The following is a 12,806-nucleotide window of genomic DNA, read 5'->3' as shown; positions in this document are numbered from 1 at the left end:
TTCATCAAGGAGATATGGGGAATAAGCCACCCTGCAGGGGGTCCGTGCCCTGCCTCAGCTCATCAGAGCCACTCCTGTGAGTCCTGCAGCAGGCACAGCTGGATGCCCAGGGGCACTTGGCCTCCTTGATCCCCCCAGGGAAGGTGGGGCTGTGGCCTTTGCCTCTGGAAGGGACTGCCCTTTCTCCTAGTTCCTCCCTTGCGAGATAAGCAGCTGACATGCAAAGATTTGATCAGATGTGGAAGAAAAAACTAAGAGTTTCTTCTCTGTTCCTGGAAGTACTTGACACGAACACAACAAAAAGTCAACAATTCAGTTTCATTGATTAATTAATCGAACACCAACTGTATGCCAGACACCGTTACTGGTTGGTTGGGATACAGCAATGAACAAAACCAGCACAAAGCCCTGCCCTCCCAGGGCTGAGAGTCTAGTGGTCACGTTCCTCTCTGCATCCCCACTACACACACAGCACCCCCACATTCTGTACGGGGCTCGCCAAAGCACTGAATGTACAGTTAGAGGAGGAGGACTGTGGAGTCTGGCAGCCGTGGGCTGAAGCCAGAGTTCTGCACTGCCTCGTTCTGTGACCCAGCCAACACCACGCTGCTTCAGTTTTGGGCTGGAGTCACAATCAGTACAACCAGAACCTCACCTCCCCGCTGCAGGGCTTGTTACATTCACTATCACTGCTGGTGTTATCGGCCCACCTGCCCCCTGCACCCTTTGCAAAGAAACCGAGCATCTGAACCTTTCTATCCTACTTTCACACACAAGACTCCTGACTCTATCAGGCTGCTTTCAAATAAACGCTGGTGCCGGAAACTGCACTGTCTCATTTACTCCACAAAACAACCTTGCAGATAAAGGTGAGGCTTAAGCCGGCCACAGTGACTCACACCTGTAATCCCAGCACTTTGGGAGGCCAAAGCAGGCAGATCACTTGAGCCCAGGAGTTCGAGACCAGCCTGGGGGACATGGTGAAACCTCGTCTCTACAAAAAATACAAAAATTAGCTGGGCATAGTGGTACATGCCTGTAGTCCTAGCTACTTGGGAGGCTGGGGTGGGAAGATTGCTTGAGCCTGGGAGGTTGAGGCTATACTGAGCCGTGATCACACCACTGCACTCCAGTCTGAGAGACAGAGTGAGAACCTGTCTCAAAAATAAAAGAAAAAGAGTGAGGCTCGGAGAAGTTGAGTCACTCACTCACTTGAGGCCAGACAAGCAGGAAGCATCAGAACCGGGATCTGAACCCAGGTCTAACAGGGCAAAGCCCACTGCTTTCTCCTGCCCAGGGTTCCTTTCCCCTTTGCTAAAACACCTCTATCTACGTGAAAGGGTGAACTACTTTTCCACTTGCCCAGGACTGAGGGAGTTTCTGGGGCTCAGGACTTTGGATGCTAAAACCAGAAAAGTCTCAGGCCAACCAGGACGAGTTGGTCACCCTCATGCCACCATCCTGCCCAAGATCCTCCTCCTGGTGCCCTGCCAGGCCCTGCTTACCCACTGCCACTGAGTCTGACTTCTCCAGGCTCCCAGCTGCACCCTCTGTGCCTTGTAAGCAATGCTGTCATTGCTGTCCTCAGGCTGCAGGGTCACATTCTATCTCCCACATGGACAACCATGTCTAAAGTCTGGTCCCAGAACCCCAGGCGCCATAATCACCTGGGGCACTGGGATCCTGTTCTCTGAGTCCCCAAACCACTAAGACCTCCTGAAGTAGAAACTTGGGACCAGCCTGCCAATCCAAGTTGCTAACTAGCCCCCAGGGGACCCTGCTGTCCAGAGGTCGAGCAACAATCCTGAACTGTAAGCTTTCCCTGCCTGGTGACCTGCTCACTCTGTTTCTTCTGATGCCCCTCGGATACCTGGTGCTGTGTCCACACATAGTAGGTGCTCATTAAATGCTAACCATTGTGGTTCAGAGCAAAGGCTCCCACACTTGCCTACTCAAACTACCTGAGGCTGTTTAAAAATGTAGATTTCCAGCTTCTACCTTGAGCCAAGAGAATCACCACCCTCAGCCAAGATGTCTGGTAATTTATAAACTACACTTAGTTTAGTATTACTCAAAGCATGTTGCATACCTGCAGCACTGGGAGCTTAAGAATGCAGAACCCCAGCTCCAGCCCAGACCTACTACATCAGTATCTGCGGGAATGGGGCTTTGCAGTCTGGATTCTAACAAGCTGTCTAAGTGATTCTTTGATCCAACCAGTTTAGAAAAACATTAGTGTAATAGAAGAACAGTGAAACTAGTTGGAAGTGGGCTAGAATCCAGCTCAATTAACACCTCTAGCCTCAGTCTACTCAGTCCCTGAATGAGAATTACCCCTGACCTCATTCTCTTGTTGTGATGATTAACTGAGATCTATGTAAAAGTTCATGCCCAGAATCTGGCACACAAGAGAGACCCAAGAGACTGGGCACAGTGGCTCAAGCCTGTAATCCCAGCACTTTGGGAGGCCGAGGGAAGACGATCGCTTGAGCCCCGGAGTTCAAGACCAGACTGGGCAACATAGGGAAACCCATCTCTACAAAAAATATATATATAGAGAGAGAGAAAGAGACCCAAGAAATGAAGCTCATTCTTCTTCCCTGCTAGCACTGTTTTAACACTCATTAAGTCAGGATAGCTACAGCTTCAGATGATCAAGTGATGTGTACAAAGTGGCTTGGAGGGCCAATGTGGAAGATTCTGACTCCAGGCCTGGTGGCCTCTAAAAGGACCAGACCAGAGATCTGCTCTGCATGGTTCTGGCACTGCCACCACTAGCCACACTTGATGAGCAGGGACAGACAAATCCCATGGGGGGAAGGGCTGCAGCCACTATATTAGCTTTCCTGTAGCTGTGGCCATCTTTTGTATTTTATATGGCACCCATTTGACCTATCTCTGGGTCAGACATCCACTCATCCTTGTCTTGGTGGCTGATGGGAATGCTTTTGAGATCTCAGAAAACCTCATCCCTCTTCCTGGGCTTCTCAGATGGGAGACACTGGCTTTCACGCATGTCAAAGGCCTGCAACCCTCCACCATCTACCAAGCATGAGGTCACTCAGAGGGGCAGGAATCCACCCACGTGTGGCCAGTGTGAATAAGGACCAAAGGCCATTCCTGCGTGCCCAGGGCACAGCCGGCCGGGCAGCTGGGGTGCAGGGGTGCTCTGGGTAAGTAAGAGGTGTACCAGTTAGAATGCCTTCAGCAGCCAGTAATGACCAAACGCCTGACTCAGTGTGACTTCCACAAGAAGGAATTTATTCTCTCACATAACAGGAAGTCCAGAGAAGGGCTGCTCCAGGGCCAGTTGCTATCAGCAGTCTGGTGATATAATCGAGCGAGAGTCTTCTTGTCTCTCTGCACTTCCGCTCTCCTTGGGTCTGCCTTACTCCTGGGTCAGGTGCCCTCATGGCCATAAGATGGCCACAGCTCCAGACCTCAAAGATATGAACGATTTCCAGGGAAAAAGAGAGACTACTTCTTCCCTTTTAAGCATGGAAGTCACCCTTAAGCACGAGGAAATCTTTCCCAGAAGCCCCTCCACTGAGCAAATTGTCCCTGATGTCTCATTGGTCAGAACTAATTTACATGCTATCACTTCAACCAATCACAGGCAAGGGAGTGTATCTACCGGGGCCAGGGCCCCTACAGTGAAGCACACGGCACCACTGCTGACAGCTGAACAAAACTGAGCCCAATCAAGGAGGAGAATGGGTGGGAGTCTAGGCTGGGGGACAATGCTGGATTAACAACCAGGGAGCTAGCCCTGGCTCACAAGACCCCACCAACCCCAAGGGCAAACACCTGTCCTTGCAGGACGCCATTTCTCCGGGACAGAGTCATCACGTGGTATTCACGTAACTTGGCCCTCACTTCCATTTGGAAAACCCTTGGCCTGACTTCCTGCCTTAGGCCTGTTCCAGCTGCTCATGAAAGCCGAGCCAATTCAACACAGCATGTGCTGTGAGCCCAACTCCATGTCATGGGGCCAGAAAGGTAGAACTATGGCCCTTCGCCCTCTAGAAGCTGAGCATTTGGTGAGAAGACAAGGCATATGCCAAAATCGGTGGAGTCGGAGAGGGAAACAGCCCTGAGCTGGGAGATGGGAGTGGGTAACACCCACCACCACCAGCAACAGACAACAGCTGGTAACTAGTGAAGGCTTACTCTATGCAGGCACTAAGAAGTACTTTTAGGTATTTTGGTTTTTTCTTCATTTGATCCTTAAAACCTCCCTGTAAGTTTGGCACTATTATTACAGGTTCATAATACCTTACCTACAGTTTCCGAAATCCAGGGCTCTCTAAAAACCAAAAGTTGTTTTTTGTTATTAATCATTTATGGGATGGCAGAAACCTCAGCTGAACCCATGTGAGGCTATTTATAGTCTATTTCTCCCTTTTGCAGTGACTGCTTATATGCTTTGATGCAGAAATACTGACCCGTTTTATTACAAAATGCTGCCCCAGACCCCATTGGGAATGTCACATAATGTCCAGTATACATAACATGTTCCAAAGAAATTCTGCATTCTGAAATACATCTGGCCCCAAGGGCTTCCGAAAAAGGGTTTCGGATGTGTGTCACCACTCTACAAAGGGGGCTTTGCAATTTGAAGGTTACCTCCCTTAGGAGGTGAGCCACGCTTTGAAATCAAGCAACCCAACTCCAAGCCAGGGCTCTTACCCACTCTGCTTGCATCTGCCACTTGCTGGTTGGTGGCTGTAAGGAAGACATCTCCCTCTCCGGAACTGTTTTGTCATCTATAAGAAGTTGGACTACATCAATGGGTTTCAAAGTTTTTTGTTTTAAAATTTGGCTGGGCGCAGTGGCTCACGCCTGTAATCCCAGCACTTTGGGAGGCCGAGGCGGGCGGATCATGAGGTCAGGAGATCGAGACCATCCTGGCTAACATGGTGAAACCCCATCTCTACTAAAATACATACATATATATATATAAAAAGTTAGTCAGGCATGGTGGCAGGCACCTATAGTCCCAGCTACTTGGGAGGCTGAGGCAGGAGAATCGTGTGAACCCGGGAGGCAGAGCTTGCAGTGAGCCGACATGCACCACTGAACTCCAGCCTGGGCGACAGAGCGAGACTCCGTCTAAAAAATAATAATAATAAAACAAAAAAGGTGTATTAGCCCTTCCTTCAAAGGAAACCTTAAGGAAAAGTATAACTGCTCCAGCGAGTGAGGCCTGCTCACCAGAGCCCTAAAGATGTTCCCAGAGGGGTTCCTTGACAGCACAGTTTGAAAACTGCTACACAGCATAATCTGTAAGGTCTTCTCTGGTTCTAACATTGTACGGTTGTCTCCTGTGAGGCAAACAGCCTTTTCAGTGATGAAAGGACAGCTGGGCGGAACTTGAAGCAGACCCTGACAGATGGGTAGGCTTTTGATCTGCAGAGAGGATTCCAGAGTCAAATAGTGTGAGCAAAGGTGCAGAGACAATAAGCAAGGTGTGTGGGAGGGTCCAGGAGGCCAGAGCAGCCGAGGGAAGTCAGGGGAACGAAGGCAGTGCAGCAGGCGACATGAGGACATGCTGGAAGTGTTGGCCAGACCAAGCAGATGGATGAGGCCGGGGATGAGCTGCACAGCCCCAGCCCCACTGAGCGCAGCCACAAGAAATCCAGGTCCTTCTGCCCTGACTGCCATGGCCACGAGCCCCAATGCCTAGCTCAATGCCATCAATCGGCCATTGTCAAATAAATGAGTCTTCTGAATCCAAAAATCAGGACATATGGTCTGCCACAAAGGTGTAGTCTTCTGAGAACAACAGGGCAGACTGTTTGAAAGCAGGAAGACGGCCCGGAAAGGCCAAAATAGAGGGTCACTGGAGGTCTCACTGGTGTCCTTCCCCACCTTCTGGGAGCAGGTGGGCTCCCAGGAGTCTGCGGTGCCCCAGGCACGTCCAAAGAAGCCACCTCTAAACAACAGGGCCGCCTCACCCCACAGCAGAGACTCTCAGTTAAACCTCAGTCCTGTTTCCAGAGAAGACCCTCAGGCCAGCCAGGGAAGACTACAGTCCACCCTGACGCCTCTCCTTCAGGAGGGTGTGCATGAGCCCAGGCGGCGTCTAGGAGCCCAGTACCCTGCACCCTCCACCAAGGGGAAGCCACATCACTGTAGATGCCCGCACTTAAAACGACACAGATCTCCACACCCTCTTCATGGTCTGAATACATTTGCTTACCAAACTATGCCCCGGAAATAGTTTGTTTCAGGCACCATTTCCCAATCTACCCGTCACCAAGAGGTAATTAAAATGTCTCAAAACCTTACAGGATCCAACAGGCAATGATCTCCTAAGGGAGAAGCTACCATTTGGGGCCTAATCTTTCTAAGTGAATTCAGTCACTGAGTTTGCCTAAGAAGATTAACAGGCTGGGGAAGGAGGGAAGCCACACCGCCTCAGAAAAGGGAGCGGCCGTCCGTCAGGACAGTCACAGACCTCCAATGTACCTGTTTGTGTCACCGCAATAGGCGGGAGTCTTGACTGGGCACTAGCTCAAGTGTGTCACTTCTTGGTCCCCCACTCTCTTTTTTCCCTGCCAGGCTGACAGCTGGGACCTGGCCTACCTTGCCCAGGGTCACACGGGGTCAGCTGCAGGGAACCAACCCCATTATGACCCTGTGCCCTGGCTGACAGGTACCACCCACTGAATCCTCACAGGCGCCCTGAGAGAGTGGGCACTAGGAGCTGGCTGAGCAGGGAGGAAAGGCAGGCTCCGAGAGGCTAAGAAACTGGCTGGAGGTCACCTAGCCGCCACAGGTAAGGTCCAAATTTTAGCCTAGGTGCAGGTCACTGCACTTTCACACACAGTGGTGACCTCATCATTGGGAGGCTGGAGGGTAACATTCTGGAGAGAGAGGACAGTTGGGCCTGTCCTCCCAGGGACCAGGACCGACCTGTGAAGCCACATGAAGCTGGCGTGCAGTCCTGTCTTTATCCCTGAGTGCTCAGGCTGCTGCCTCAGCTCCAAGCCAGGGCACCTCAGGCTTCCCTGAGTCCCCAAGCCCCTGGACACTTTGCTGAGATGTGGATTCTAACACCACACATCTGAAGCCAGCCCAAGAATCCGCATTTCTCACAGGTTCCCAGTGGTGCCCCTGTGCCTCATCCCCAGGCCACACTTCAGCCTACGAGGGCCTAGGCTTCCTGCCTCCCGGCCCCACCCTTTACTTAGGTGACCATTCTCTCACTGGGACTCACCCAGGCCTGGTGCACACCTAGCTACCACCACATTTGGGTTTTTTGAGATGGTGCAATGAAAATGGTGACTACAGTAGGGTACGAGGAAGAAGACAGTCTTCTGAGTTCAGTTTTCAACTTGGCATTTGTCCTTTTCTTCCTTATCCACCTCTTGGCAAATCGTCTAAACCAATTCATCTCAAAGGAGCCAGGCTGGGGCAGCACGCTCTGAAAGTGTCCACTATTCAGAGTCCTTAACGGGGCGGGGCTGCCATGCTTCCTTCCCGTAAGGAGCTAACGCTGCTGGGTAGCGAAGCCCACTACAAGTGAGAGCTTTGGGAAAGAGGGATTCCTCTGTTTAGAACTTTCCCGTGGCCCTGTCTCACTCACAGGAAAGCCCAAGCCTTACCCTCGGCCTACCAGGCCCCGCCACCCTCTGCCCTTGAAGTTCCCTCCCTAGAACACGCTTCTCTACCTCCTTAGGTCTAATCTCGGATGCTGCCTTCTTGGGGAGGCCTTCCAGGGCCACCCTATTTAAACTAGTAGTTCCTGCATCCTCCACTCCCAGCCCACTCCAAAGCACTTATTCCCCTTCCCCTTTTTCTCTTTGATAGCACTGACCACCATCTGACACCCTGTAAACTTTACCTAAGGATTATATTATCTGTCTCCCTGCCCCTTCCCTACTGGGATGTGAGTTTCGTAAGGGCTGAGATTTTTGCCATTTTTGTCTGTTTTGTTTACTGGTGTATTTCCAGTGCCTAAAACAGTGGCTAGCACAGAGCAGGTACTCAATCTTTGTGGAAGGAAGAAAGGAATGAGTGGCTGGCCCTAAGAGATACTAGCTACTTTAACCCTCATAACAACGCCTGTAAGCTAACTCACTTAAATCCCATTCTAAAATGAGAAAACTGAGGCTGTGAGTGGTTAAGTGATTTGGCCAATGTCACAAAGTCAAGAAGTGGCCAAGGTCACAAGAATCAGGCCCCCGTCTGGCTGGCTCCCAACACTGTACTTTTTTTTTTTTTTTTTTTTTTTTGCCTGTGGTTGTTTTCAAGGTAACTGTATTAGTATGACAAACGTGACATTCCCTTGCTTTCCTTATTCTAAGCAGAAGATGCTTTAACTTCAGGATTCTGCAAAATCTGCCCAGAACTTGTGCTCATGCACCTGAGAATCTATGGGGGAGCCGGTGCCCCCAAAGCCAGGAAGAAGTCCCTCTACCAGCCCGAGAGTGGGAAGGCCTCCCCAGTCAAAGGAAGGGAAGGCCCCTCCTGCACACACTCCTCTGAACACCAAAGGAGAGCCACAACCACTCTGGTTTGGTTTCATCTTTTTCTTGGCTTTATCGTTTTATTTTCCTGAGTACTCATTCTCTCTGATCTTTTCAAGTCTGGGTAACTTTTTGCCATCAATGGCTACCACTCACCATGTGAGTCTCTAGGACAAAAATCTATCTCCCATGAGTTTCCCCAAACTGAACTTGCACACAGACCCATGGACCACAGTGCCCCCGCAAACCCCACTCCCCAAGCCCCACTCATGACTGCATCTTAGGCCATCGGGAGCAGCCCCTGGGAAGACAGCTAAGCCTTTCGGGGGCCATGAAGGTGAATAGGAAGGGCCCACACCACCAAAAACCCATCTACCCTCTCATTCCAGGGACCACCATTGCTTGAGTCCCCCTTCATCTGCCTGTCATTCTCAATCACATTAACTCATCTGTTTTGTTTCAATCACTTCTCACCATCTGAAGCTGTGCTGTTTATTTATTTCCGTATTTGCTTATTACCTGCTTCCTGAGAGCAGGGTGAGGGCATGAGGGCAGGGGCTTGGTCAGTGCTGTTCACCACTGTTCTGTGACTGGCACAGGTGGGCACACAAATATTGGGTGAATGAATAAGCAAAGACAGCAGGAACCAAGTGGATTCAGAAGAAAAAAGACCAGGAGGCTCACAAATAAACCCATTTAATCCTAACGTCAACCTGCACAGAAGGTGTCATTATGCCTACACAGCTGGGAAGCCACAAAGTAGACCCAGGACTGTGCAACTCTGAGAGGAAAAGAGAAAATGCTGCAGGTAAGTGGAGAAGCAGGTGTGCCTGACACGGAGGGTAAGGGCAAGCTGCCTGTGGGGCCCAGGGCACTGAATACCGTCTCCTCAAAGGCTGACATAACTGAGAAGAGTCCACATTTTCCACCTAGCGGAGCCCAGAGAGGGTCTGTGCTATCTCCATGGCCCTGACACCACCATGGCACCTGCGTTCACCCAGAAGAGACCTGCCCACAGCACACACCCATCATTGAGAGTGTGCAATACCGAGTTCTAATTTCCAGACACTAATACCATAGGACACAAACCACCCTCCAGGAGGACACGTGACATCCCTCTCCTTTCTGGGTAGTCTGAAGTGAGAAGGTTGAAAATAGTGCAGATGTCCTTTCTTAGAGCAGCGCCGCCATCCATTCATTCACTCTTTCATTCATTTGTTCAGCCAACATGTGCCACTCGGCCTGGGGAAGCCCAGGATGAAATGAGACAAACCCTCTGCCCTCTGGCCACCGCGCGCTGGTGGCTGCGCTTTAGGCGGGTACTAAAAGACAAGCAAATATTAAAGATACTCGCTTCCAAAACAAATAAGGCCACGTGGAGCTGTGCACTGGAATGGGATTCTGGATGCAATTTTGATTTGATTGGGTACAAGAACCAATTCAGTGAAAGGGGTCATGGACCAACTCCAGGCACCAGGCTCCTACTCAAAGGCTGCCTCAGACCCCCTTCTGGCCCAGGCACCAACCCCTCACCCACCCAACTCCATCCCCCGACATTCTTCAACCACATTCTCATCTCGCTCCACAATATTCTCCCTCCAGGTCCCCCTGACTCTATTTCTCCTCTATTCCCAACCCTGACCTCTCTAGGTCGGCAGCCTTGATGCTACTTTTCCAAACGCCAGGACACACAGCCCAGTCTGCTTTTTACCACCACCCCACACACCCCGAGTCTGCGCTTCCACCTAGAACCCCTTAAACACCATATGTTTACAAACCAGATTCCCCAAGGGTCTATGTACAACACCCCATTCTCAAGACCCCATAAACACATCCTGGTTGCCTGAGCACACCATACACACACTGTGGACTTCACCCTTGTCCTAAGGGACCCCCTCACCCCCATCATCTCCAACTTCTTAGAAGCCCCAGGCCGGCCCCTGACCTCCTGGGGTCCCGGTGGAGCAGCGGACTCGCTGAGACCCCCCACACCCCAGACTCCGCAGAAGTCCGCCCTGCACGCTTGAACCCCGGACGCCGGTACGGCCCCTGGCGCCCCCCGGACCCCCACACCGCGTGACTCTGGGCCACCCGGGCTCCCCCAGGCCCCGGCCCCGCGCACATCCCCTGGGCCGCAGCTCCTTCGCGGCCCGGCCGCGCCCCTGCCCTCGCCCCGCGCCCGGCCGCGCCTCGGGGCCCGTTCCCGCGGAGGCCGCGGCGCCCCCCGCAGCCCAGGCCGGCGCGCCCGGCGCGTACCGTTGGCGATAAGCTTGGCCGACAGCTGCTTGACGAGCTCGGGGATCCGCTCCCACTGGCACTCGGAGCGGTGCAGCGCTCGACTCCGGGTCTCCAGCCGCGAGCCTGCCTTCTGGTCGCCATCGTGGCTTCACGGGTTCGGCCGCCAGCCCTCGCGGCCCCCTGCCGCCGCCGCCGCCGCGGCGCCCCGCCGCCCGCCGCCGCCGCGGGCTCGGGCCCGGCTCCCCGGCCCGCGGCGCACCGGGAGCGCCGGCTGGGGGAAGGGGCGGGAGGCGGCGGCGCGGCGGCGGGCGCGGCGGGGCCCCGGGCACCGCGAGGAGCGGCCCCTGCCGGCCAGGGCCGGAGCTGCAGCACGGGCCGGGGCCGGGGCAGGGGCCGGGGTGGGGCCTGAGGCAGGAGACAGGGGCCCGCGGGAGGAAGGGCGGGGGGGCGCCGGGAGGCCAGGGGAGGGACTGGGGGTGTCTGGGTCGGGGTGGAGACCGAGGGGAAGTGGGGGTGGGGGTGGGGGAGCGGGGTAGGCGAGAGATGTGACCAAGGGCGGCTGAGGGATCTGGTGGGGTGGGGGTCGGGGCAGGATGAAGGGGAGGGAGAGGATCGGGAGGGAGCTAGCGACAACCTGGGAGCGGGTTGGACCCCCAGGAGTAGGACCAAGAAAGGGCAGTGACCCTGGGGAAGGTCACCGCCCGGCGGGACCGGTGAGCCGGGTGTGAGGGGTCGGGGGAGGCTGGTCCGAGCTTGTCCTGCCATCTCAGGTGGCCAGCGGTTCCCTGGGCCCGGTTAGCCTGTGCCCCTTAGCAGGTGCCCCTCTGCCCTGCAGCCTTAGCCCCTACCCAGCCAGAGGTGGACGGAGACTCCTCCATCTCAGGCAAGGCACAGCACCTGCCAGGGTGCCCTAGACGGCTGAGCGGAGCCAGGCAGGGACTGCCACTCTCAGATGCCAGCTCTCAGGCCCCCTGAGGGGAAGGCACAGTCACTGGTGGGGCCTCCTGTGTTGGCCACCTAGACTTAGAGCTAGGGAGGTGTCCCGCTGTGTTCTTTCAGTGAATCAACTGTCTAGTGATCACCTTCTATGTGCTGGGTGCTGTTTCAGGTTCCAGAGATAGAATTGTGAACTAAAAAGACAAAATTCCTGTCTTGAGGGAGCTTACATTCCAGTTCGGGGGGGAAATTAAGCAAAATAAAGTAGTAAACTAGACTGTAAAAATGGCTATTTGAAGAAACAGAGAAAGGTCCAGTGAGGAACACAGTTGGGACAGGCAGGTGGCTCATGCCTGTAATCCCAGCTCCTCAGGAGGCTGAGGCAGGATGATTGCTTGAGCCCAGAAGGTGGAGGCTGCAGTGAGCAGTGAACGCACTTCGGCCTGAGCAAGTGTTGCCATGTAAAATGGGGCAGTCAGGGATGGCCTCACGTAGGTGACATTGGACTTGAAGAAAGTAAGAGGGAGCCATGAGGATATCTCTGCGGGAGGAGTATCCCAGGCAGAGAACACCACAAGTGCAAGGCTCTGGGGTTAGGGCACATTGGGTGAGATGGAGAAATAGCAGGGGCCAGAGGGGCTGGGTGGAGTGAGGGAGAGGGGCCGAGGCAGGAGATGAGCTTTGAGAGGTTGGTGGGGAGTTCTGTGTAGTGCCTGGTGGGCCATTATAAGACTTTGGCTTTTACTCTGGTGACATGGAGCAGCCATGCAGGGCTTTTCACAGAAGAGTGGCATGATCAGACCTACACTTTGGACTGTCACTGTGACTGCAGTGTTGAGAATACTGCCAGGGAAATACCTGCGGTGGTGGCGGTGTTGGATTCTCGGTCCTGCATTTGAGAGTGAAGCTGTCAGTCTGGAAGGGTCTGTAGCCCGCCCGCAGTCACAAGGAGGCACTGAGGGGTCATCGTTGTTCCTTCTAGGTGCCCTTACTCCAGCTTTCCAAGAGCAGTCACATGCAGGTTCTCATCCCCACCACAGCCCAGAGTTGATGAAGAACACACATTGTGGACCTCAGTTTACCAATGACGAGGCTGAGACAGGCGAGGAGGGAAGATCAGGAGACGTTTTCTGATGTGACCACTATCACTTTCAGGCG

The 12,806-nt window shown here is 53.6% G+C and overlaps 1 protein-coding gene across 5 annotated transcripts in view; it reads right to left on the bottom strand.

Moving 5' to 3' along the window:
* Window positions 1–10,968, bottom strand: part of TTC7B (tetratricopeptide repeat domain 7B) — a 275,212-nt gene extending 264,244 nt beyond the window's left edge. For 4 of the 5 annotated variants that reach the window (XM_017961461.3, XM_017961462.3, XM_003902158.3 and 1 more), the window contains exon 1: window positions 10,731–10,968. The gene's annotated coding sequence lies outside the window, so the exon portion shown is untranslated. Of the gene's footprint in view, window positions 1–6,471; window positions 7,584–10,730 lie in introns of those variants that run through there. The other variant, XM_021941464.2, reaches the window with a different exon arrangement.
* Window positions 10,969–12,806: the final 1,838 nt, after the last annotated feature.

Source organism: Papio anubis, chromosome 7 (assembly GCF_008728515.1).
Source record: "Papio anubis isolate 15944 chromosome 7, Panubis1.0, whole genome shotgun sequence".
Classification (NCBI taxonomy): Eukaryota; Metazoa; Chordata; class Mammalia; order Primates; family Cercopithecidae; genus Papio; species Papio anubis.
This window is presented reverse-complemented; position numbering and strand designations above follow the sequence as displayed.